The sequence below is a fragment of the Prinia subflava genome, chromosome 29, assembly GCF_021018805.1.
Source record: "Prinia subflava isolate CZ2003 ecotype Zambia chromosome 29, Cam_Psub_1.2, whole genome shotgun sequence".
In the NCBI taxonomy this organism is placed as follows: Eukaryota; Metazoa; Chordata; class Aves; order Passeriformes; family Cisticolidae; genus Prinia; species Prinia subflava.
This window is the reverse complement of record NC_086275.1, coordinates 277973-294450: the sequence shown is the minus strand read 5'-3', so window position 1 is coordinate 294450 and position 16478 is coordinate 277973. Positions and strand designations below refer to the sequence as shown.

General features: G+C 45.8%; 1 protein-coding gene across 1 annotated transcript in view; it reads right to left on the bottom strand.

Annotated features, from left to right (window-relative positions):
* EBF2 (EBF transcription factor 2) overlaps positions 1 to 16478 on the bottom strand; it is a 108315-nt gene that overhangs the window by 80126 nt on the left and 11711 nt on the right. The gene's annotated exons all lie outside the window — the stretch shown is intronic.

Here is a 16478-nt window from a genome sequence, read left to right as displayed (position 1 = left end):
AAGGTTCCTTTATCAGCTACGAGGGGTCATTTCCCAGTCTGCCCATTCCACACCCCAGCACAGATATCCCCCCTCAAAAATGCAGCTGAGGACTGTTAAGAAATCCATGAAATCAGCATGAAAATGGTGGAGTTCATCCTCCTGTTGACCAGAAACTTTCTAGTGGGTGCCCAAGTCCTCAGGTCTCCTGGGTTCAGTGGAGCCTGAGGAGAAGATAAATGGAATCATCCAGGAAATCTGGATTCCCTGCAGAGCCGCGTCAGACATTCCCACATCACATTCCCAAGCTTTTCTGCATCCATGAGCGTTTGCTAACTTGGTTGTGCTCCACACAGAAGACACAGAACAGGCTCAGGACCAAAGGCTGGACCCTTCCAAGCCCTTCCAAACCCAGCAGAACTGGAAATGAATGAAACAGGAGCACAAGTGGCTCTGCCAGGAATGCACTGAACGCTCCCAGCCCTGCACAGCGTTGGTGAGCTCTGCACCAACACACCCAACAACCCAGGGAACCCCACCTGGACCCGAGAACGACCCACAGGGCTGTTAAAGGCCAAAGTGCCAATTCCTTGATTAAAGAACAGGCTTGCAGCACCCAGCAGCTCTATTGCTGCTGAGTTTCCCCCTAAGGCTACAGCCCAGGAACAACACAGGAGATTTTTTTTTGCTGCTTCTGGGATATTGGCATTAAAAAAAAAAAAATAAAAAAAGGAGAAATAAGAGAGCAATCCATTGATGAACTAGTTTGTCATTGTTAACAGCACTGCTGACAAACTCACAGCAGGCCCACTGCGAGGAAGACAGCAGCGTGTCTGCTGAATGCCTCTGGCAGCTGAGACATGTGCTCTGAATTAGGCAAGGTGTGGAAATTCCGACAGCCAGAGCTCTTCCGAGAGCGCCCAGGTCCGAGGGATTCTGGTGCACTTTTGTTGTTGCTGCTGCATTTTCCCCCGTGGTTCTCCTCTCAAAAGAAACCTTCCTCCTCTGAGAGAGCTCTCACGGGCTCCAGCTCCTCAAGTGTCGTTTGAAGGGAGTGAAACTGAAATGCTGAAAAGAAACCCCGGCTCCCTTTCCTCGTTGCATTCGTTATTTTGTTCTCTTAACCTCAGAGGAGGAACAACCACACGGGGATGGGGGAGGAGAGAGGATGAGACACAGCCAGAAATAGAATAAAGGATTTGTGGTTTGCCTTACACAAAATCGTGTGTGAAACTGCCACACATCTGGGAACATCTGGGGCACCTTGCCTGGGACACGGGCTGCCAGATGGATCCCAAAAATCCTCAATTTCCAGGAGCGCCCTCACCGGGGCAGGAACACTCAGAGTTTTTGTTTTTTTGAAGGAAATTAGGCTACACCACACTTAATCTTTAAAAAAATAACACTGAGAGGGAACTTGAGGCAATATCAGTTTGTTCTTCTGCCTTCAGGCCTGGGCTTGGACAACAACCTTGTCCAAATTTCCCATCAAAAACGTTGTAACCCTTTTTAAGATGGGATTATTGACCTTTTCCTAAATATCTGCCTCATCACAGAGCCTCATATTCCACCCACTCTTGTTCACAGATTATTTTGGACACTTGGAGCTGGCTATTTGGCACTTCCAAAAAGAAAATCCATGAACCCAATTTGAAAGTTGCAGAGAAGGTTGTTCTTATTAAAGGAATTGCCCTGAAATTAACACACAATCACCAAAATGGGAAGTTGGTAATGGAAAAATTAACTGAAAAATATTTTTATTGCTACAGAAGATATCAATTGAAATAATTCAGATATACTGCTATCAATCCTTTTCCATGTCCTGCAAGTTTATCTTGGAAAAAGATTTGGGAATCTGGTGGGGAAAACAAACTAGCCACCAAAAATAATCTTAAACACTCATAATAAATTATCTCCATTATTAGTTACACTCCTTTCAGGATTCAAGAAGTATTGCAGTGCAACTCTTTATTACATTTATTTGGTTGAAAAAATGTTATTTTTTCCCTGCAATAATAGAAAATGCATTTATAACTTCCAAGAGCTTCTTGCTAAGAGAGGAAAACTTTGTTATTTTTAGAGTTTAGAGCAAACACAAAGCCCCAAACAGCTTCCAACCCATTTTAATTATCAACCATGAGTGGAAGTTTCCTCCTGTCAGCTGAAGGGGAGAGATGCTGAAACCAGAGAGGTTCAGTGACAGATTTGACCATCAGGACCCATCATTTCCTCCTCGGCTCTGGAATTGTTGTGCTCTTCACTGCAGCAGAGCGTGGGTGGCTCTGCACTCCCCATCCAACCCCATCCTGCTGCAGGGCTCACTAAACCTTCCCACCCCGACATCATTAGCGGTTTATTGCAGGGAAAATGAACCAAATGAAACTTTATCAGCTGTTTAATTAATACTCAGATTGCCAGAGCTTGTTTTTGGCCAGATACGGCCGTGTTGGACTCGTTCATCCCAGGGCTCCTGCAGGGAATGAACCCGACTCCAGCTGGGCACTGCTGCCTCCAGTGCAGCTCCTCCAGAGCAAAGCACAGAATTCAGGGGGTGCTGTGACAAATGAATCGTTTCTGATACAAACCCCACCTTCCCTCAGGAAAACAAATGCAAATTGGAAGCCAGGGAAAAAATACCTTCTGTTTGATAAGGAAAAGCCACCACTATCGTGTTCTCCTAACCATCCCTGCCTTCCCCATCCCAGCCAAGCCCTGGGTGATGACATTTTCAGCTGGGAGGTCACAGTGCGTTCCCATCCTTCCTCCCATCACATCCTGCCTCCTCTGCCTCAGCACTCCCACCTGCTCTGTGAGTCCCAGGCTGGATTTCACAGCACTTTTCCAGGCTTTTACCCCCATTTTGCTCCCACTTTGCTCCCACTTTGCTCCCGCAGCTCTGCTTTAACAATCCCAAACCTCGCTGGTAACGAGCCAGGCTGATGTTTGTGATGACCTAGACCAGGCTCACAAGCTGCAAGTCAGATTTCCCATACCAGAGGTGGAACTGAAAAATATTGACTTTTAAAATTCTTTTTCTTTCACAGTTTTCTCCCTCTTATTAACAGAACCTAACTGAGGACTTCCAACCCAAACCAGTCAGATCTGACTGCTAAAATTGAAGCAAAGACATTAAATTTCTTGGTTAAGGGAAGCATATCAGATATTAATCAAAGCTGGAATCCCTGGATTCTGCTTTCCTGGTAATTCCATCTCTTTTCCTGCACTGGAATTAGCAGGGCTGTCTCACCCCTTCACATCCCCCAGGATAGATTTTCTTAACGCCTGCAGTGACAATGCGAAATTTTCCCGTTTCAATCCTTAGGGTGACTGCTCCAAACACAAGACCAACCCCAAAATCTGAGAAGAACCAAAGAATTCAACAACCTCCAGCTCCTTTTAAGACCCGAGACGAGCACAGAGAGCAGCAGGGATGATGGGGGAGCGAGAAAACCACTGCAACAGGTAAAGGGAGGTGTAATGTTATCATCGCCGAGCCGTAACTCCATAAACACATCCCGGCTCGACAAATTCTTGAAGAAAAAGCCAGAGAGTGTCTGCTGTTATTGGTCTAATGAGCTAACTCTGAAATCCGAGCTAAAGACAGCTCCCTAGTGGCTGCGGCTGCTCCGGGAGCTGGAGCGAACTCTCCAAACCCATCACCGCTGACAGCTCGCGGCGCACGGATTTATTTCACAGACTGGAATTTAGCACCCCGAGCCGGCCTCCTGCTTAGCAGGGGAGGTGTTAAAACGCTCGGCCCTCCCCGCACACTTTTTTTTTTAGGTTTTGGGGGGTTTTTTTCCCTCTCTGACCCGTCCTCGCACAAAACACAGAAGGAAATCATCGACTGGGTCACCTGCTCCAAAGCGCTCGGCAGGTTCCCCCTTCCCTGCCCCTTTTTCCCCTAAATATCCCCCAAAATAACACAGCAACACCTCGAGGAGGGAATCCAGCTGCAGAGCTCCCGAATATTTTGCCTGACCTTTCATCCCACAAATTTATCTATTTCCAAACAGCAGCCGCCTCCTTCTGGACCCGACACGAGCACCGAGCTCACCCAAGGAGATTTACAGGAAAAAACTGGGAAACCAAACTGATGGCACCTAACCTGCAGGATTCCTGGCTTATTTTAAACTTTGCCTCCAACTTTGAACATGTGAGCCTTTCTTGTTATTGTTTCCCCCAAATTTGCTTTTCGAGATTAAAAAGGGATTTGCAGAGCTTCGCGTCGTTTGGGTTTAATAAGGTGTTGATAAATCTGGGGTTGGAAAAGCAGCTCAAAACTGATCACTGCCGGTTCTCAAACACAAATATTCCTGTGTTCATGCAGGGAAACTTCATTTCTGTGAACACAACTGCAAAAACCCTGGAAGATCCCCCAAAATAGAGGAAATTTAATATAGCAGGCAGTGCAGCCAGTGCTGATTACACACACAAACCTCGCCTGCTCACACATCAGGCTCCTATTTTTAGATTTTTAGGAAACAAAGAGCCCTTATTAACGGCTATATTCTTGTTTGGGGTAAAGGGAAGGGAATAATTCTGTTTATATTTCTCCATCAGCCTGCTGGCTTTCACACAAAGCTCTGAAGCAATTACACTGCCTGGTGCACTGGCTGAGAGGCTCAGCAAACATCATTAACGTGATTATTCCTTTATTTCGTGGGGCTCTTTCCTCTCCCATTGCTGGGTGCAGCCCTCCGAGGGGCTGGCACGTCCCTGTGCCAGTGGGGGTGACTCCCATCAACGCTGGACTTCAGGGAAAAAACTCCCCAATCTACAGCAGGAGATTAATTAATAAAATACAGCAAGAGCAGGGCCACGCCAGGGAGAGCAGGGGATGACCTCATCCAGATGGAAAAGACCCAACTTTTGTAACTTTTGTAACTTTTGTAACTTTTATAACTCGGATTCCCCTCACAAAGCCACCCAAAACTGAAGGACTCACAGAGAAAGACACCACAAGCACGTCCTGGACCCTGCAGGTTAAATTTCCTTTTGGACACTGAGGAAAGGTGCACCTCATTCTCTCTCCTGGAACAAAGTCCCTCACGTTGTGTACTTTAGACAGAATGATCTAGAACAGAATTCTGAAATTCAGAAGCAATGGGCTGGAGAGGGTTTCATTTTCAGAAGTTCTGAAGAGCCAGCAATTTCCAGAACTTTACCTGCTGCCTTTAGGCTGATTTTGCCCATCCAGCCATCAGATTTGGGTTATAATTATTGTCACAAACTCCTAGGCAGCCAGGCAGGTCTGGCCTAGATGGTGATGGGGGAGCTAAAAATGTGATTTTTGAAGTCCAAGGCCTTGGTGAATAAGCAGGTGAGCTTCAGAGAAGGTTTCCAACTCCTGGTTAAGACACAGTCTGTCACCAGCAAGGGTGAAATTCATCCCTTGCTGTCCTGATGTCACTGGGAGAGGATCAGAAGTTCTACAGCCTTTTAGAACTCTTAAATTCTCAAATGATGGGTGGTTAGAAAGCCTTGCTGGCCCACGGCAACCTGTGTGCACCCACCAGTGACAAATGCATTTGTATTCCATGGTGAAATCTCTTGAGGGGAAAGGATGAGGTGTGAGACAAGCTGAGCAGATAATGGCATCACCCTGCACGACACAGGGCGTGGTTAATGGTAAATGGAATTTTTGGGTGATTTTTCTCCTCCACCCACCTACCAGGCTCCAGATTTGAGCAGGAGATACAGGGGTGGACAGCAGGGAAAACTTCTGCTGCTCCAAATGAGCATCCAGCTGAGCAGAAGAGCTTGAAAAATCTCATTTAAAGTCACCTCAATAGAGACTCTTCCCTCTTGTAAATCAGATTTACAAGAATGGTCCCTCCCCATTTCTCAGAGCACATTTGCAGCCATTTTTATGTAGGACTCAGTGTACAAAGAGGAAATTCTTGATGGCTCAGCCCAGGAACAAAGTCCTGGCTGGGACAAAACCTTGGGACAAGGCCACCCCACAGCTCCTGTCAGCACAGGGGAGCAGCTGCTTTGCTGCAGGAGCTCTGGAACCTGCTGGGCTCAGCATCCACCCAGGGGCTTCTGTCCATTCTGCTCTCCCCAGGGGGAGTTTTGACCCTCACAAAAATCTGCCCCTTTTTTCTTTATTTCACTCCATTTAGCTCTCGTCACCTGAGGAGATAACTTCTAGCAGAGTCTGATCCACAGTCCCCAGCAATGAAGGGGAATATTTTGGGGTTTTAGGCCAGATTCTGCTCTCACAGGCTGAGGAGGGAGAGGAGCAAGGCTGGTTCTGTGCACGGGCAGAGGGAGGGAATTCCTCTGTGCCCTGCTTTGCCCTCTTCACATCCAAGCCCTCCCTCCCACTCCAACCCCTCACCTCCTCCTTGCTGCCCCAGTTCCCCCAGTATCACCCCAATATTTCCCTAAGCCTGTTCAGATACCAATGCAAGGAAACTGGAGATTGAAAAAAACCCAACAGAATGAGAGAAGAAGCTCATTACAGAAAATAATATTAAATTAGGCAAGGGTGAACCCATTGTGTATTTGCAAACATTAAAACTTCTTGTAGCAGCACAGCTCAGGAGAGCTCTGCTTCTCTCCAGCCTTCCCAGGCTGGGGAATTTGGGGTGATCCCTCCTTTGGGGTCCCTGCCAAGGCCTGGAGAGCATCACTGAGGTGCACTCAGAACAACACCCAGATTCAGACACGCAGTGTGGCAGTTTTGGGTCATTTTTTAAATTTATTTTTAATCCAGCTCTTCACTTTCCCCAGCACAAATCTTCCTCCAGTCCCACCCTTCACTGCAGTCTTGCCAAGGGCAACGTTGCCTCTCGATACCAGCAGCCTTTGTGTGCACCTCCAGGAGGAGGAGGAGGCGTGCAGGGGGAATTTGGGGGCTGCAGGGAGGTGGTTTCAAACTGAACCTTTAAAAAACAGGAGGATGTGCAGAGCTGGGTGGTGAGAGGAAAGAAAAAATCCTCTCCCCTCTGATCCTTTTTACAGATCTCCCCTCCTCGTGTCCCACTGCCCCCACACACCTCTCCCTTCTGGCAGCACTGGGGATTGAGGGGGATCAGCTGGAATTCAGCAATTTTAGGAAGGTCCAGGTTGGCTGCAGGATTGAGGGGGGATCAGCTGGAATTCAGCAATTTTAGGAAGGTCCCCATTGGCTGCAGGACCATTTTTGACTCAAGGAGCCCACAAACCCACAAGGACAAACAGCAAACCCTTCCTTCTGTGAAATTGAATTTAAAAGGTGTTAGGAGCAGGATTTCCACTCTCAGAGACTTCACCAATTAAGCAGAGTGTTCAATATGGTCAGCTCATCCCCTAATTTGGATTTTGCACCCGCCCACAAGTCAACTCAAAAAAAAAATTTGATTTTAAAAATTAAAATTGTTGCAAGTTGCTCGGATTAACATAAAGCAAGAGCACAATGAAGGCTCCTGGTGAATTCTGCTGCACAGCCTGACCCTCACTCCTAATCCCCTGTAAATTCACCCCAAAAGTCACGAACTACATAATATTAGTTCTTACAGGCTGACATATTTCCCTGATCTTTCATGGGCCACATGGGGAAACAGTTTTCTCCTGATCTGAATGAAGAAGAAAAACAGTGATCCTAATCAACCATTTACCCTCGGTGGCTTCCCTAAACAAATCTGGGAAAGAGCTTAAAGGCTTGGGAATATCCTCGACCCTGCTTGATGCACTGTAATAACCCTACCTAATTATACTGATATAAAAACTAATTGGAAAGATAGCAAATGTCAGGGTAAGATGCAAATTGTAGGGTGTTAATTGCTGAACAGGTGCTGGAATAGAATTAAATGAGCATCTTGATTAGGAGAGTGGCAAAAACAAATGTGGACCCCCGAAAATCGAGTTGGCCACGTGAATTATTGAGCAGCCTCGTCCCGGAGGTCGTGGTGGGGTGACCTCTGCTTTGGGAGGGCTGGGCTGGCAAAACAATGCTCAGCTCCAGGAGAAAACGGGGCCCAGGGGGCACAGAGGGGGCTGAGGGAATTTCCAGTTGATGAGGGAGGGTTTTTATTTTAAATCTAATAAAATAAGAGGAAATTTTCCGCTTGGATTATTGGGGTGACATCACTGATCCCACAGATCCCACCTGGCCTCTCTACAGCAAATATTTGGGGGATGTGAGACCTGAGCCAGGCAAAAAAAAAAGGATTGAAAGGCAGATTTTGTGTCTGCCCACGAGAGGAATTCCCTGCCCAGCCAGGGGTCCTGCAGTGACACCAGGGTGGCAGTAAATTTATTTTCACACGGACCCTTCAAAAGGCAGCTCGTGTTTCAGTCAGTGCCCGGCAAACAGATCGGATCAAATGACATCAATTAGAGGCAGCAGCCTGGAAATGAGATCCCCTCGTTAGCAGGGATGGTTTGGGGCACAGGAGTGGAATAATTTTTCATGAAGGATTTTTTATTCTCCATTTTTTTCACTCTGAGATTACTTTTCCTCAGTGAAACAATTAAAATGCTGAGTACAGAACCAGGTTTTATACAGAAAATCTCCTTATTTTCAAAGAGTTTCAACAAGTGACAAAACCCACTGAAATGTTCTGCCAGTTATGAAAAATAATTTAAAAATTATGAAGGCTTCTACAAGACAATTTTTAAGAACCCACCAAAAATATTTATGTGGTTATTCAGTTTTATGAATTACTTTACACACAACGGGTGTGGGGAGAAAATAAACATTTCACTTGAATCCATTTAATAAACAAACACATTTCCATGTTCAGCACTCATCACTGTGAGGGGCAAGATTAAATTATTGCATTATTTTAAAAGCAGGTACAGACTCAGACCAGAGCAGGACCCCAAATTTTTGGCACAGTGTAAACCCAGAGCTTCCCAAAGCATAAACGCTGGATTTGGAAATTTTTCATGTAAAAACAATGTTATATTTGTCTGTGAAAAATATAAAATAATAATACTATTGATAGTAGTAATAATAATAGTAGTAGTAATAATAATAATGTTAATTTAGTTATTTATATTTAGTTAATTTAACTAGCAAAATTTTATTTATATTTAGTTAATATATAAGAATAACACATAATATAGAAGGTATATTATTTTAAATATATCATATTGTATGTGGATATAAAATATATATATATATTTCCCTGTAAAAATAAAACCAAAGGAGTAGAACTCACATTCCCCATCCCAGGAATGGTTTCAGTCTCTGCCTCTCAAGAGCAGCTACATTTTAACAAATTTCTAAAAAATCCCAGTGCCCTGCCTGTTTGACTGAGGAGAAGGAAGTGACAGTGACACTTTTTGAAAGCACCAAAGAAAAGCTGAAAAATGAGAGAACCAGATGACCCTGAAGGAATCTGGGAAATGTTTCAGATAAAGAGGGGGGTAAAAATAAAATAAAATCAAATCTTTAACCAAAACATCCCAGAGGATGGGGTTGTTTGGGTTTTTTGGGGGTTTTGGGGGTTTTTTGGGGGTTTTTTGGGGGTTTTGGGGATTTTTGGGGTTTTTCTGTGTGACCGAGTGGCACTGACACAACCTTGGCAGATTTTTGTCCCCTCTCTGGCAGAGGAATTTTGGCTGAGCAGATGCTTGGTCAGCACCAGGGGGAAGGGGTGACACCGGCAGGGATTCAGCTGGAAAAGTTGTGGGTCCTTTTCTTGCAGGCCCTGAGCACCCAAGTTCCCAAAGAGAACCAAATTTTTTTAGAAAACCAATTTTTTTTTTTTGGAAAACCAAATTCAAGCACTCCTAATCCAAATTACAACTTATATTTAAGCATTTCTAAACTCAAGTTTAATATTTTCAAAAAAAAAGGCAACTTCAAGTTCTGAATTTTCTCACAGGAAGTTCGTGACTGTGAAAGGAAGCAGGAGCCCAATTATCAACCTTTGCACTTTCACTTTTCTTTTCAGGACTTTTTTCATTTAACCTATTTCCATGCACCCCTCTTGATGCTGACGCTGGATAACACAGGGTGTTAATTGCTTTGCTGAACCAAGATCCAATTTAAAACCACGTTTTATCCTAAGCACACCTCTTCAAAATTAATTAAATATGATTGGTGAGACAGCAGCACCCAGCTTTAATTTCTTTAAGCCACGGGCTGGGTTCATTTGTTGGGTGCACCTCTGGAATTGCCCTCCCTCTTCCCAAACACTCCAGATTTTCCTCCCAGGTTTGGTTTGGAATAAGAATCTTTATTTTCCTGCTACACACAAACCCCCTGGTGTTCCTGCGTGCCCTGGGATTCACACACAGCCAATTATTCTGTTCCCTTTGTGACACCAACCTCTCCCTCTGAGCTGCAGAGAGCCCAGACAAGGAGCCAGAGGGGAAAGGGGGAGTGGAAAAGTTTTCCCCTGGAGCAGAGGAAAACACCTGAGCAAGGATCCTACAATAATCAGGGTGGGAGGCAGCCTGGAGGCACAGAACGTGCAGAATTCCTCCCCAAATCCATGGAAAACTGCCTGGATCTTCAAGGGAAGCACTGGGGATGCAAGGGAAGGACAGTCAGAGGAGCAGCTTCCTACAGGATGCACCCAAACCTGATATTTTCTTTTTTTTTTCTATTTATACAGATATAAAACCACTTCTAGAATGCTTGAATGCAACCTTCCTGCTGCTTCCACTGATGTGAAATCGTGGATTTGCACGAGGTAAATACCCAAAGCCATAACACACCATCAAACAGGAGCTTTGGTGGTTGTTCTCTGCTGGAATAAATAAAAAACAAATCTCATTCAGCATGAGAAATGCCATTTTCTGGTGAAACCAGAATGTCAACTCCTGTCAGTGACAGCCACTGGGAAGAGCAAGGCATTAAAAGCCACCACAGGGCAACCAGTTGCCACTTGATTTGATTTTATTTTCTTGCAACAGCCTTGGTAGGAAGACACAAACTCACGTTTGCCTAATGGGTTCCCAGGCACTGAGACTAAATGAGCTGAGTGCTTAAAAACAACTCGGGGAGCCACAGCAAAAGGGAGAAAATTATTGCTTCCTGTCATGACCAAATATTAAACACAGCACACACCTAATGGCTCCATCACTCCCCGGGGAAGGAGCTTTATGAACAATAAAATCCCAGCAGATTTGCACTGTTTGGACTTGGAAGCCTCATTATGGGCTCAGTGATCCAACACAATTTGCAAACTCCGTGGGCTCCACTCGGAGGAAAAGCCACCAAACGTGGAGCTGGGAGAGGGGTGCCCACGGAGATATTAACATTTATTTGGGAGGAAAAGCAGCAGAGGAGATGGGGAGGAAAAGGGAATGGAAAAGAAGCGTGGCCTGAATGAGAGCAGTGGATTAAAGTGGATTAAATCCAGGGAGAAGGATGGGAATGGGAATCGCAGGGGAAATGTTCCAGGAGCTGCTCACAGATCCAGCTGGAACACGAGGTTGGGTTCCACTCCTGGGTGTGGAGTGTGTCCTGCAAGCTGCCTCCTACATCACCTTTTAGCAAATAATAAAAGCTTTTAATAGCTTTAAAATGACTTCTCTGACTGATTTAAGCTTCAGATGCACATTGTGTGCTTTCAGCCTCAATCTTTTCCTCACCAGGATTTGGGATGAAGAAATCCTGGACAAATTGTTTCATCCCCCATCTGAAAGCAGTCCAGATTAATTGGGAGAACATTTTCAGAGGTGAAGCCATCAGTGCAGAGAGGCTGAAACCCCGGGATGTTTACAGGGGCAGAAAATAGGGGAGATCCCACCAGAAACAGATGGTGAGAGGAGCACACGGGGAAGGGGTGACGAGAAACAAAAGGTTCAAAAGGAAAGCCAGAGGCAGCAACTAAAAAGCTCAGGGCAGATGAAGTGACAAGTCCATAAAACCAGGTCTAGACAGAGGCCGAGAGGAGCGCAGAAGTGAGAAGGAAGAGTATTTCAGGTCATAAATACCCAGGGGATGCTTTCATTAGGATGCAAATACTCTGAAATATTGGCATTTTTATTGATGAGCCAGACAAACACAGACCCAAGGACTGGAGCTGTCACACACTGCTGCTCTACATACCCAGAATTTCTTCTGTGCTGTTTGCACAGTGAATTTATCCTCAGCTTCTATTCCCAGAGGTGCTCTAGTCCATGGGAAAACTTGTTTTCCATTCCCCTTTCCACTACTACCAACCTCATTGATTCCAAGGGCTCCTCACCCTGCTCTCCGTCCTTCTGAGGTCAGCAGCCCTTCAACCTCCTCTCTCACTGTCTGTGAGCACAAACTGGGCCAAATCCTCCCCATTTACAGCAAAAATGCCTGGATTTTTACAAAGGAGCAAAGATTCTCCTCCACCATGTGTAAACTTTGCTGCCAGCTTTGCACTGTGCAGGATTCAGCCCGAGCACCATCAGTGTCTCTATCTCAGCTCATCTAAGATTGGAATCCATCCCTGCCTGTGTCCAAGCTGCTCCGGAGCATCAGGAAAAGCTCATCTGATTTATGCAGAACTGCTAAAAGTCCTTTGGGTCTTGTCTTCATTGGAGTTGTTTTCCTAAAGGCTCCCAGGCAGTAGTAGCAACAGTCAGATTTGATTTCTTTAATTATAAAATGTGTCCTTGCTTGGGCTCAGCCAGGTTTCCCTCTCAGTTCTCAGGTCAGGACATGGGTTCACTATTCTGGTTATTACAGATTTAATGGAATTGAAGTGATCAATATTCAAGATTTCAAGACTTTTTGGACAGCGAACTAGTAGAGTTTTCTTTTTGTCTCAAAGAGAGGGGGAAATATTGGTGGGCACTCCCAGAGAGGAATTGCCTCTGAGACATCCCTAAAAGCATCTCTGTGTTTGGGGGGCAGCACTGGAGAAAACCTGCACAAAACCCTGGTGGGGAAAGGTTCCAGCTCTGTTTAACTCCCCAGTGATCTGTGCTTGGAACCAGCAGGGATTTAAACCCATTTGATTTAAACCCATCTCATTTCTTACTCCATTCCAGCTGTCCTGGGGAGGAGAGAGAAACTTCACAAATTGCTCCAAAATCATCTCCACCATTTCCACACATCGATTCTCTGTGTCTTTGTGTTATCAGGGAATTCAGAAAGTCACACTCGTGGTTTTCAGCTAAACACAGCCCCTGTGAATGGCCACAAAAATAGAGGGACTGTGATGGGAAGAAAGGAGCAGAACCCAGAACCCCCCCAGACCCAACCAGTCCATTCTTCATTTTTCTAGCACACTCAAAAAGATATTTAAGCTTCTTGTGACTCACCAGCTTGCTGGGAAATCTGTTGTCTGTCAACATTAAATGAAAAAGATTAAGTGACACAGCTACTCTGCAGTTTAGGCCATTTACAAGCTTTAAGTGTTTGCACACATCAAAGATTTCGAGATGTTTTGGACAGCAAACTAGTAAAGAGTTTTTCTTTTTGTCTGGAAGAGAGGGGAAAATAAAAAAAAAAAGAAACAAACAAATTAGGCACTAAGAGACGCACTTGTCAAATGGCTGGGCTGGTGCACTTTGAGTTCCTGACTCCCCACAAACATCCAGTCTGCTAAAAAATTCATAAAGGGACAGATGGCACAACAGCAGCTCCTTGCAGGAGAGCAGGGTTTAGCAGTGAACAAAGGGCTTTGGCTCCCTGGGACAGGGGGGGAGATCTCTGTGGGGTTGGGGGGCTCGGGAGGGGGGTCTGGGGCACGCGGGGGGCTGGGGACAGCTCCTGGTGTCACCCCAGACGTTCATTTTGGGAACGGGGCAGAGCAGGGACAATCCAACCCTGCCATGCAGGTTAAATCCTCCTGGCAGCAGGAATGGGAAAAATAACCCCAAAACTCCAGTTCAGGGGTCTGAAACTGCTCTACACAGACAGGGAGTTCCCAATGGTTTGCATTGAGGGGGAAACTGAGGCACATTCTGGTGTCACTTGAGGTGACAGGGCCACCCGGTGTCAGTGGGGGTTTAATCCTCTCCAGCCTTGCTGTTCTGCCTCAGAACAGAAATAGGAAATTTCCTCTGAGGAGAGGCAACAGAGTAATTTGAACAGGAGTGTGACAAAATTCAGTTTTCAGCTGGAAGGGCCCTCTTCAGAGGAATGAGCTTCCACCCAAAATTCCTCCAGACTCTGCACCTCCTATCCCTGCCTGTGATTTCCATAAAGGAAACCCAAATTTCACTCTCCAGTACCAAGGAGCTCCCAGGAACATCAAGGACCAGCACTTCAGCCACAAGAGAGGGAGGAGAAAAGATAATATTTAGATTTTTGATGTCTCTCAAACCAACTAATTCCACAGATCCCAACTTCAAAGGGCAAGCAGAAATCCAGGATGGATCCACCAGAGCTGGGATCCACCACAGGAACCCACCAGAACCAACCCAGCTCTGAGTAATCCTGGTTGTGCACACAAAATTAAAGTTTGCTGTGACATTTTGAGGACTGATTGTGGCTCGTGTTGTCCAAAGCCTTGGAGTGCAAATTGCTTCTGGATTAAAAATGCAACCCCAGGTCCTGCCAGCCCCGTGCTCCAGTGGAATTCCCAATTTTGGAGCCCAGCACTGCAGGGTCTGAGCTGTGCCACCCCTGCTCTGAAATCAAACTCTGACCAGGGGGACGCTGGAATTCTGGCTCAGAACACCACAGGAGCCAAAATATTCCAATTTATCCTGCAGGAGAGGGCACCCAGTTTCTGTGGAGAAGTTCCCTTATTCATGTGGAAACGTTCTCATTTCCAAGAGGGAGTGGAAAAATAACTGCAAGGCCCTTCGGATCTAAATGAGTCCCCAGAGCAAAGGTCACTGCAGAAATGTTTTATTCGGCATCAGAACTTTTGGAATTCTTTCAAGGAGAAGAAGAAGCCCAACAACAACAACAGGACTGACTTTTTTTTCCCACTGAACTATTTCTTCCTTTTTCAACGGAGCTACAAATCCCCAGGGTTTGGTGAACACCACTGGGTTGTGTCTCCCTCCAGGTCACCTGTCCTGGTGGTGGAGTTAAGGCTGAACTCAAAGACCTCGGGGTCATTTCCAATCTCAAAATTCGGGAATTTCACGCCATGGAAGTTCTGTTTCACTGCCCACACACAGAGGTGCTTTTGCAATTCTCTCTCCATTTTTTCTTTTCTTTCCTTTGCTTCTTTCACCAAGCCGAGCCTCCCCTGGAGAGCAGGGCAGAGCTGGGCTAAATTCTCCTCTCTGGGGCCAAAATCTGATTTAGTGGCTGCCTCTAACACCGAGTGGAGCAGCTTTAGCAGGCTGCACCTCTCCTTTCCCCCTCTCTGAGCTCCAGAGCTCACCTGGAATGGAGACACACGCACAGGAAAAGGGGAGAACCAACACTCAAAAAGGAGCCTGGAGGATGCTCCCATGCCAAGGGAATGCCTATTGTTGATAGCAGGAAAATGTTCTGGGCTCAGAACAAATTAGGAGGGGTCTAGATGGAGTTAGGAGGGGATTAGATGGAGTTAGGAGAGGTTTTAGAGCAAAACAGGAAAGGTTAGGACTCAACAGGTGAGTTGTGATGCACATTTTAGACACAGTGTCAGACAGAGGAACTGCTCTGCCTCAGTTTCCATTTCATTCTGCACCAGCAGACCCCAAAGCCCCCCAGGACGCAGCAGAATCCTCATTTTTCACGAGGACAGGGATTGCAGCAGCCTTGGGGCTGCAGATCCAGCTGGGGCAGGAGCTGCCCCTGCCAGGGTCTCAATCCAGGGGCGAATCCAGAGCCTCCCACCCTGAGCTGCTTCCCAGCAAAATTCAGACTCCAGGCTGGAAAGTTCCCAGATGCAAATTCATCCCAAGCATCCACACGGCCAAAAATAAGCTCAGGATTTCATAGGAAAGGTCAAGATGGCACATCCAGCACTTCTGCTCCCCAAAGAGCCAAAATTCAACTTCCAGCTCTGGCCCCAGCCAGAATTGTGAGCACAGAATTAAACCACGGGGGAAAAGGGAGAGGGAGAACCCATCAGCCCAGCAGAGTTCCAAAATTATTTAGATTACCTCTGTGATGGAAAAAAATTAAATAATTTGAGGAAATCATTGCAGAAATTGAATTATACTGAAATTATTCAAACCAGCTTTACTGCTCTGAGTGCCAAAAGAACTCCACGAGAAACACTGTGACAAATAAAGCTCATTAAAAAGGAGCTAGAACAGGCCAGACACAGACAGGCACAAAAACTGACTCCAAAACAATCAACCCACTCCAGCTTCAGCTCATCTGCTTCAGGGAAAAGGAACTTTTGAATAGTTACAGAATAATCAGGGGCAAACATTTCCTTCCTGCCTTTCCTTATTTACTGTTCCTTTTCTGCAGCAGCTCTGCCTGGTTTTATCACCCCTCCAGATTTCAAACCCTTCCATGTCAGTGAGTTCCACCAAGGGATTTTTCTGAGCTCCCCCAAAAAACACAGAATTTTTTACAAACAGTTTAACAACAAATTTCTGCTCTCCCCATTTCTGTGTTTGACCAAAAAACCAGCAAAAGAACCCAAACCTGGAGCTGTTCTACATAAAACTGCTCACAACCCCCTGTCAGATTTAATGTTGCATTTTTTGCTTTTTGCCTTTTTGCC